An 11,147-nucleotide genomic window follows, 5' to 3' on the forward strand; every position below is an offset into this window, starting at 1 on the left:
TCAAAATGCCAGAAGAGGTGAAAGAGTTAGCTTGCTATAATACAAAATACTAGAAATATAACTAGGATATTGTTTGTTAAAAATCCACAATGTAATAGCCCCGCTGCCTTAAAAGATAAAGTCCTGTTAAACTCAACTGTCAGATTTGGGGAGGGTCTTCCTTGTGGGAAACAGAAAGATTTCTCTCAAGTCATCTCCCCCAAATATTTCAGACTTAGGACACTGCTTGAAGCTAATGGTAAATTACTTCCCTTGAGGCAATCAGCTGCCACATGGCTATCTGGTCCCGCAAGAGGTGGGCCTGCTCCCTACTGCTCGGGACAATGGGCTACTTCTCATGAGGCTTGTGACCATTAGCTTTAATGGTCTCTATCAGTTGAGCCATGGAACCTGTCAAACCAGCTCAGTTAGGTTTGCCATCCTCAATCTAGGATCTGCCAATCTTGCCACATGTATACCCCCAATCCCTCCTCTTCCTACTGCGTGGATATCCCTAGACTACCCCCTTCCATTACTGTATTACTTATAGCACAACCCTTTCCTGTTATGTATGTCTTCACCTGTAATTAGAGTGCTTGCATGTCCCCAGAGAATATAAAAGCCTTGGTTAGCATTAAATATCTCTCTCTCTCTCCAGATGGACCACCAAGTGAGTCTGAGGTGAGCATTGCTACCATGAATTGTACCTGACTCCATTATTTCAATCTCTCTTCTATCTCTCGGGCTCTTTATGACTTTACTATAATCTTTACTTATTATCACCGTACAATTGCACCTACCGTACCCATAATGATGTGTCAGGGCAAGTACCCTGATGCTTCCTTGGTTCTTGCTTCTCTACGTAGAAAGAATTCATATGGCAGAAGCATAATTGCAAATCAAAGTACATTTTAAGAGTGAAATACAGCTCTTGCTAGTACATTCTCACATACCAAAATAATGAGCTAGCTCCAGAAAGCAAGGAGGACAACCTGAGAAGGGGGCTTGGCAGACCAGAAACAAGGAGAGAAAGTTCCATCTCAGAAAATGGCGGAGAGCAAAGGAAGGGAGGAGGGGGAGTTAGAACCAAAAGAGAGAGATGAGGTTGTTCCTTCAATTTGATGCCCTCCCTCCCTGACGGGTCTCCTCCCACATTGACTTAGAGGGTGTGGTTATGTGCACTGTGGTTGTGTACATCTGGGAATTTTTATTGGATTTGCTCAATTGTGCATGTGATAATAATATGGCGGGCTCTTACTGTGCATGCCCAAGGCTTTGTGTGGGAATGCAATATAGGTTCATGTGATGTGACTGGTCCTTACTATGCATGCTCAAGCATTGACTCTATGGTGTGTGCTCGTTCCCGTAGCCTAATACATTTCTGATGTATTTTTGGAAGAACTCCCTTATATTTGTAGCATGTGTGTTAGACCCATTTGACTAAAGAAACAAATCCACTGACAGGCTAGACTCTACCCCTCCACTTATTTATCAAGCTGACCACCACAACATGGTAAGCTATAAGCTATTCTTTGTTTAGTCAGCCTTACAAGACAACCTTTCCCCCCACTAAACTTTCTGCCTATCACAATCAGATGGTATATTCTAACTCAAGAACGTGGGAAGCAAGGCTCAGAAGTGGCCAGGAACAAAGCTTGCTTGTTCAGAGGTGTCAGGTGATGGTAGTCTGGCAAGACCAGGCACAGAATAAACAAGGGCACATGTGGTGTTCCAAGGGCCTCTGGAGAGATGTAGGTATAGTAGATTTCCTCATGACCATTGCAAAACCTGCCTTCTTGGAGTATTAATTGTACCCTGTCATCATTATAAAAACCTGTTTCTGCCACATAGTTTAAGGTACATAACTTGTTTATTTTCACAGGATTTTAAAAGCAGTTTAGAAATATAAAACCCGAATGTTTCCTTCTGGCTCATGTTTCAGAATTAATTTAGAGTTTCCCAAACCAACCTGGTCTCTGTCTTTGGCTAAAACGGTGGCAGGTGTTTCCAGAAAACAAAACTAGAGTTAGGGCTCTTACTATAATGTGTAACCTTCTACCAGCTGAGTGATCAGCACTGAAACTCCAAAATAAAAAAGCAAAACAAATTAGTTTAGCTAAAGGTTAATTGCAAAATCAAAAACTAGAATTTAATCTTAATTATCTAGTCACTATTGTGAAATCATTATTAAATCCTTTAATTATATATTATTTCTCATTATTTGAGAACTATCCTATTTTTAATTAATTGAGATAGGTTAGTGAGACAAGCCAGGAGTTTGACCCAATTCTTCATTTGGTCTACTTTAAGAGGCTAATTACTGTCTTAAAATATAAGCATGTTATATTAAGGAAGCAAGCAAGCCCCATCCTATTTGTCTTCACATTGGGGAACTTCCGCTGGTTGCCTTTAAGACTGGTTCCTAGGGCTGCTGAATCCCCTTACCCTGAGCCCCTACATTCTACTGTTATGATTCTGTGGAGGCATACCTCGGTTCTTGCTTCTCAACACTGAAAGAATTCTCACACAGAAGCACTTTTGAAATCCAAGTGAGTTTTATGATTGAAAGGAAGTTTCAGATATCACAGTCTCAAAAGCTAGTTCTAGAAAGCATGGAAGGCCATGCAATGACTGTGTGGGGCTTTGCTACTGAATGCAGAAACCACGTAGACACAATACCAGAACTGCAGCACAAAACTGTGCACGCAGAACCAAGAGTTAGGACATCCCCAGAGGCCAAGAGAGCAAGCAGCCTGAGCAGACCCACCTGGGAGAGATTCCCAACCTCCACTTGCAGAGCACAAGGGACAGAGAAGAGGGTGCATGGCCTGCCCATGGCTGGCTTTTATCCCCTTGCATCTCCACTCACTGGGGAGATGTGGTTGAGGTTATTGGCTGACTTTTTGCACCTGCATGATGTCATGTGCCTAGGTTGTGACCAGGCTTAGGCTTCACAGGGGTCTAGGTGGCCTTAGTCTGCACATGCTCAGTTTGGATTTTCCCATAGGTGTCTAATTAATGTGGCTGATTTCTTTCCAACCCCTTTATTGTGGCATGGACTGCTAATTTTAATTTAGCTTAGGCATTTGCCAAGACAACCCCTCCCCACTATTTTGTTCCTAATCTAGTGACTGGTCATTCCCAATTGAGGGAGTATGGACCCAAATTCTTGGGGATACTAGAGTAGACAGTCTCCGGCTACTTCTGACTGGAAAAATAGACACAAAGTGGGGCTTTGGGTCCACATCCTCCCTGCTCCTTTGGGAGGGATTGTCATCCACTTAGGGGCCCATGGTGGGTGGGCTATAGGTGGTCCAGGCAGGGGGGAGATCCTAGGGATTTCAAACTTGGCTCAGTGTCATTAGTAATTTGATGACTTCTAGAAGACACAAAACAGGTGAATCGGTCAGGTAAGGTTAGGGCAAGAGCTATGGGATGGCAATGCCCATGAAAATGTGGGTGAGTCTCATACTGGATATTCCACAGGAAATCTCAGGAGGTATTGACACTGCGTTGACCGGCGTAGCCTGCAAGCTTACTTCAAACACAGGAATTGTGTCATAGCGTTTAATAGCTTAAAGACTGTTGTGGGTTTGAGGTAAGGTTTTCTACAGAGCACTCATCTGTCTCAGGGTGCCTACGAAACACCTCCACGGTCATCAAATGGTTCACGTGTGTATTTATCTTGCTCTGTTTGATCTGAGTTTGAAGGTGTTGGTTCCAAATGCCTCCACAGCTTTATCCATGAATGGTCTGTCCTGGAACTTTAAGAGCAGTAGAAGTAGAGAGAATTACTAGGACAGGATCCTTCCAGACTGGCTGGAGCTGGGAATTGGAGGCACTATCCTTCCAATTTTTACAAGAACTAGGTCTCCCAATAAAATGATTTAAAAAAAAAAAAGAACTAGATGTCCAGGAAAGCACAGGGATAGTTTTGAAGTGTTGGTTATTTCTCTTTACTGAGCCCGAGAATTGGTGTCCACAAGCACAGTGGAGACACTAAGTTATATTCAATGTCAAGCTACTGTTTGGAGGCTGAGGAAGGAGGTGGGGAGAGGGTAGACAGCACCAGGTAGGAAACAATGTACTGGTCTACCTGCCACATCCATGCACAACCAGGCTTCAAGACCAGCAACAGCAATCCTTTGCGGCTAGGTCGTCTGGCTGGGCTGCTTTAGTCCGGGTAGCAGTTACATCCTTCCCAACAGACCATTATCCCCTTGGGTCTTCCCCATAGGGCAGAGCGCTGCCAGTGGCCAGTTTGTTTATAAGGATACTATGGCCCTTGTGGAGGCCTATTACTATTAGGGAAACCCTTTGCCCAGTGGGCCACACGAATTGGACTTTGTACCCGATGCAGGGATCTTTGGGGCTGGGAGGCAGTAGATAGGTGCTAATTACTGGTAGTGGCCAATACCTTGAATGCTTGGCATCTGTCATTCCCCTTCCCATGAGTCTGAACATTGCTCGCTGTCCCTATTGTAAAAGGTAGCATTGGCAATAGTTAACCATCAGCAGTCTTTGTTACATTTGGAACCAAGGTCTTTACGGTTTCTCAAGAAAAATGTTGGGACATAGGGACATCCATTTCCAGAAAGGTTCTGGCTATATGAGTGTAGGGAGGGAAATGTGCTATGCTTTGGCCAGGCTTCTTGTCACCTAGAATGTCCTGGGGCCAGATGGAGTTGCAGAAGGACACTCGTTTCTACTTCTTCAGGGTCTGCAGGTCAAATCTAGGCCAATAAGACAGGATGCAGTACAAAGGCGTTCCCCTGGGAACTGACTCCTGATTGCCTATCTAGAAGATAAAACAGCAAAAAGGTTAGATTGCCTGGTGTTCCCAGTGTCCTTAACCAGAGGTGCCAGTCCTCTGGAACCTGAGGGCCTCAGACAGACATCTCTGTCCTTGGCATAGTCAGTACCTAGCCTCAGGTGCCTGGCTAGGCCCCAACTGTTCTCTAGACAGCAAGCCAGGCATTAGAGTACCACGAGCTATGGATGGCATCTTCGGGACCTCAAAGGAGATCACTAGCACTGGCCTGGATGACCCACCAGAACTTCGAAGGGGAGAGGGACCTGTCTAATGGGTAATTGAAATCCTTGGCTGGATATTTCTTAACCCAGAGGAATTGTATCAGGGATGTAAATATCCTACTGTAAGGGCCCGCCCATTGTGTGGAGGCAGGAGGCACAGCCGTGGTTAAAAATCCTCTTGAGTGGTCTTGGAAACAACAGGATTAGCAATTTGTTTAGTGACCTTATTTCCAAAATGCCTTTTGCTGATGCTTGGCAAAAGTAAAAAACAAACAGGCAGGAAGACTGACTAAATACCAAAAACACAACAGAACGGAACTCAAGAAAACCAGGCATTCCACCAGAGCCTCTCTGTAAACTGGAGGAAGGATGCTTGTAGAATTCCATAAAGAGGCAGGAGAGGGAGGAGTGGGGGTGGGAATCAAAAGTACAGCATGGAAAACCGGAAAGGGATGGGGAACAAACCGGAATGGGCCCGGAGAAGCCAAACTTGAGGGACCCTTGGGAGCTGGAACTTCAGCCCCCAGGAGCACGCGGCTGGACCAGTGAGTGGAGCAAGGGACAGCGTTTCGAGATGCTACTTTGACATTGAGTCTGCAGAGTCCTGCTCAGCTATCCTGCAAAATGGCGGAGATCAAGGGAGAATAGAAAGCATGGGGAGGGAGTGGCCTGCAGAGCGATCAGCAGATTTAACAGCAGGGGTGAGACGCAGTTTGGGGGTTACCAGGAAAGCAGCACCACGGAATGAAATGTGCCCGAAAAGCAAAGGAAGGTGGAAGGGTTTCCAGGAAGAGTTCATGTCCTGCATAGGCTAGAGTCTTCCGACGGCATAACAGGGAAGGAAGCTTCAGGAGGTGCTGATAGAGAAACAGACCTGGAGGCAGGAATCGCATAGAGAGTAGGGAGGCAAGCACGCAGAGGGAGGTCGGGGTAAAGGGTTCCAGCAGCCATCTTGTCACAGCACTGGTATGGACATTCACAGGTGGCCGCGGGCGAACTGGACTGCAAGGCAGCTCTCCCCGGCAGCAACTTCAAAAGGCAGGGTTGAACCTGTAGATCCACAGCTGAGGCCCAGAGGAGATGGCTCCATCTCCCTACTAAGAAGGCTGGTGGTTTCAAACTTCACGTCTGGCTGTTCAAGGCTGACACTTGGAAAGTCTCTGGGCCCCCAGAGCTTTTCTACTTCTCTCTGAGTTGTGAGAACAGAAGCCGCAAACGAAAGGCGTGCGCTAAAACAGCGAGGCCGAGAGGCCAGGTGTGCACCGGAAAAAAATATTCTTTAAAATTGTTCAACGTTCCTCCAGAGCCACATGCATGCACTGAAAGAGCTGCTGCCAGTGCCAGGGCAATCACATAAGAAACGCAAAGGTCGCCTGTGCAAACGATGGCTTGCATATCCTACTGAAATATCCTCTAGATCAGGGGTCAGCAAACTTTTGAGATGGAAGAGAGAATTCTGCCCCATATAACCGATGTAGAACTATTTGAGAGCCATCAGTATATTTTTACAAACACAATCACCATAATCTGTAGCATATATTTCAAATGGCTCAATGTTACTTCAGAGCCACATGTAAAAGAGCTGCATACAGCTTGTAAAAACATCTAAAAGCTGCACACAGCTTGCAAGCCACAGTTTGCTGAAGCCTGCTCTAGACTATAGGTTTGAAGGACATTGGTTTCTGCCCATACAAATGGTAATGACCTGGGCAGGGAAAGCTGCCTAACCAATCTGATTGATGATTCACGCATACTAGAAAGAGAGAGGCCCAAGGCTGTGACCTTGACCACCCTAGGACATTATAAGGCCATAGTTGAGTCCCCAGGAAAGAGGGACAACCACTTTTGTTTGAAAACCACAGCGCTAAGCTCAATGGCTCCTGCCAGATATATGAAAAAGGCCTGCCAGCTCTGGGTTGTTTAAATGTAACCACACAACATGGGAGCTTGAACAATGCCACATCAGCAGTTCTCAACCTGCGGATCGCGACCCTTTTGGGGGTGAAACTATCTTTTCACAGGGGCCACCTAAGACCATATTTCCGATGGTCTTAGGAACCGAGACACTGCTCCTCTATCTGGCTCCAGGCAGGTCCACCCACATGAAGATATGCCCACATATGGGGTCACCACAATATGAGGAACTCTATTAAAGCGTCATGGCATTAGGAAGGTTAAAAACCACTGAGTCATAGATGGACATGATAGCTGTGAAAACATCTATAAAATAATGATACAGGAAGAAACTTTTTGCACCCAAATCAGATTTCAATACATTTTTGTGGCCTGAAATAACAGAAAATAAAATGAGAATAAAGTAATTTTCTATGGATTTTAATTGTTTTTCTATCAGAAGCACCATGAAAAGAAACTATAAAAATTTATCTTCTGCTAAATTTTTTCCCCTTTCACTGATGTGTAATCCCAAATTTACAAGTCTTTGTGTTCTAACCTGCTGGCTCAAAGCTGTCATTATGCTAAGAAAGTACATTCAGAGGCACAGCACTTTGCATATGGTGAAACTTATGTGTCATAGAAGCTTTGAAATTGCCAAAAGCCTCCCTGGAGCAACTGGAGATGGTTAATTAACTGCAGACTGAAATTATCTGTGATTCCCCAGTAACTTCTCTTTTAATGCCTCCTATAAGATTTTCAGAGAAAGCCTTATCCTCAAGTACAGAGCCTATGAAAAAGAAATGTGCCATTTATAAGTCTTGGATTGACAAATAATACCTTTAATTAAAATAACAATCATTAGGGGCACTTCTGCTTTCATCTATGCAGAATTAGCTATAGACTAATTGCCTTGATACACACACAAATACACATATTTCAGGATTATCTTCTCCTGCCATCCTTATTCAAACTAGATGCTGGTCAAATCATCAGAGAAACTGGTTTATATGAAGAAGAGTGTGGCATCAGAATTGGAGGGATGCACCGGCGATATGCAGCTGACACTACCTTGCTTGCTAACAGTGAGGAGGACTTGACACACTTGCTGAGGAAGATCAAGGATTGCAGCCTTCAGGATGGATGACAACTCAATGTAAAGAAGATACAAATCCTCACAACTTCACCAATAGGCAGCATCATGATAAATGGAGAAAAGTTTGAAGTTGTCAAGGATTTTGTCTTGTTTGGCTCCACAATCAATGCTCATGGAAGCAGCAGAAAAGAGATCAAAGGACACATTGCATCGGTGCATTTGCTGCACAAGATCTCTTTACAATGTTGAAAATCAAGGAGGTTACAGTGAGGACTAATGTGTCCCTTACATAGCCATGGAATTTTCAATTGCCTCATATGCATGTGAAAGATGATTATTCAATAAGGAATACCAAAGAATGATCCATGTACTTCAATTATGATACTGGTAGAGAATATTGAAAGTTCTATGGACTACCCAAACAACCAACAAATCTGGTTTGGAAGAAACATAGCCAGAATATTTCTTAGAGGCAAGGATAGCATAATTTTATGTTATATACTTTGGACATATTGCCAGGAGAGACCATGCCCCGGGGAAGGACATCATTCTTTTCTGGTACAGTAAAGGGCAACCAAAAGAAGACAGAGTAACACAACAACTACAACAATGGGCTCAACAATAAGAACAATTGTGAGGATGGTGAAGGAGAGGGCAGGATGTCATGCTGTTACACATCGGCTCCTTCTGTGTTGGACTGGACTGGGTGGCACCTCACAACAATAGCAACATTTCGGGTTGTGAAATGGCTCCCTTGACACCCAGTAGAATGGCAAAACAGTTTAGAACTCTTCCTTAGAAGTGTCTTTATCACATTTACCTGTTTCCACCCAATCATGCTGTTATGGAGGGACTTATAAAGATCATAGATAGAAGAGCAAAGCCATAAAATTCCTCATTGTAGGAGATCCATTCATCCAAATGCTTTTACACAGTCAATTAAAACTCAAGTAGATGGCTTTCTGGTATTCTCTGCTTTTCACTCAGATTTATCTTATGTAAGTAAAGATATTTATTCCTCTAGTCGTGTCTTTTCTGAATCCATGTTGAATTTCGGACAGTTTCCTGTTAATGTACTTCTGGGACATTTCTTTTGAATCTTTCAGAAATATTTGTTGTTGTTAGATGCTATTGAGTTGATTCAAACCCATACCAACCCGAAGGACAACAACAGAACACTGTCTGGTCTTGCAACGTCCTATGCCTGAGCCCGTTGTTGCAGCCACTGTGCCAATCCACCCTGTTGAAGGGCTTCCTTTTTTTCCACACAATGGAGACTATGAATTGGTGTAACTAACTTCAAAATTATGTTGCAAACATAGAAAAATATCCATAGCCTTTGATGGAACTATTCTATTTCTAAAAAAACTATCCAAAGGGAGTAATCAGGAATATTATACGTAATATTGCATATATATACATACATATACATATTATACACACATACAATGCCCTGTTGCATATTAAACCTTATTTACGGTGACAGAACATTGAAAATGACCAAATATTCAAGTGTTTTGATAGTACGGTATATGGAGAAAATGCTTGATTGTTTTAATCAAGATGTTCATAAAATATCCTCAATGATGCAATTGTATTTGATGTATTTCTATTTAATAAGAACACTGATGTTGTTATTGCTGTTGCCTTCAACTCGCCACCATCTTATAGCAGTCCTACATGTAAGAGAATGAAACATTCTTCCAGTGCTCCACCATTCTTTCAATCATTGCTTTGCTTGAGCCCATTGTCTCCTGTACTCTGGCAATCCTTCCGCTAGAAGTTGACTTTCTGTTGCTGGGTGCCCTCTGACTCCAGCAACTGGTATTTCTTGATGACATGTTTATGATATGTTCAAAATAAGCAAGACAACGACAAAGCCTTCCCATTCTCATTTCTAAGCAGCTATCTGGTTGTACTACCTCAAAATAGGTTTGAGTGTTTCCTGGTAGTACAATATTTTTGGCCAAACCATAATTTAAATGCACCAATGTTTTTCTGTTCTTCCTTTTCATTGCCCACCTTTCACATTTATAAAGATTTGACAATACTATGGCTTAGGTCATGGGAATCTTAGTCCTTAAGTTAACATCTTTACTTCTTTACTTCTTAAGACTTTAAACAGGTGTTTTGCAGAATAATATCCAATGTCATTTGCTTTCTTAACTTTGCTTTTATTGTCATTATTTATTGTTCCAAGAAGAATGAAATCTTTGGCAACTTAAATTTCTTCATCTTTTATGATAATATTACTTAGGGGTGCAGTTTTAATGACTCTTATTGTCTTTCCCACCTTAATTTATATTGAAGGCTGTAGTCTTTGACGAAGGAGCCCTGGTGGGGTAGTGGTTACACACTGGGCTGCTAAACACAAAGTCAGCAATAAGGAACCAGCAGCCATTCTGTGGGAGAAAACAGGGCTTTCTTCTCTCATAAAGAGTTCCACTTTCAAATATTCTCAGTGGGCAGTTCTACTCAGTCCTAAAGGGTTTCTGTGAGTTAGAATTTACTCCATTGCAGTGAGTTGGGTTTTTTGAATCGGACTTTTATTAGTAAGTGTTCCAAGTGTTCTTCACCTTTACCTAACAAAGTTCTGCAACTAGATCTCCTCCATTTCTGAGGCTGTTCACCTCTACATGGCCCCGTTTCTGAGATTCTTTATTCAGTATATTGATTGAATAAATAAGGCGAAATGATGAAACAGTTCAGGACAAATTTTCAAATCTTAAACCCCATTATATCACATTGTTTTGTGTTCAAATGACTGCCTTTGAATTCATGTAAATATTCTAGAATTAATATTATTCCTAATGATTATCTATCATCTCTATCTATCTATCTATCATCTATCTATATATCATCTACCTATCTATCTATCTATCTATCTATCTATCTATCTATCTATCTATCTATCTATCTATCATCTATCTATCTATCATCTATCATATATCTACATTTCTACCCTTCAATCCTTCTATCTTTCTGTATGTCTGGAGCTATGATTCACACAAAGACTTTCTTATAATTATTAAAACATAGACATACCATCTATCTCTTGGTCACTGCTTTTGTCAACTACTCGTCTGATGTCAGAAATCTAATCGCTGGTGCTATATCATCTACAGAATATAGCTTGTGTAGGTGG

This window comes from Echinops telfairi, unplaced genomic scaffold (assembly GCF_000313985.2).
Source record: "Echinops telfairi isolate 266 unplaced genomic scaffold, ASM31398v2 ScPeMD7_5927;HRSCAF=6808, whole genome shotgun sequence".
Classification (NCBI taxonomy): domain Eukaryota; kingdom Metazoa; phylum Chordata; class Mammalia; order Afrosoricida; family Tenrecidae; genus Echinops; species Echinops telfairi.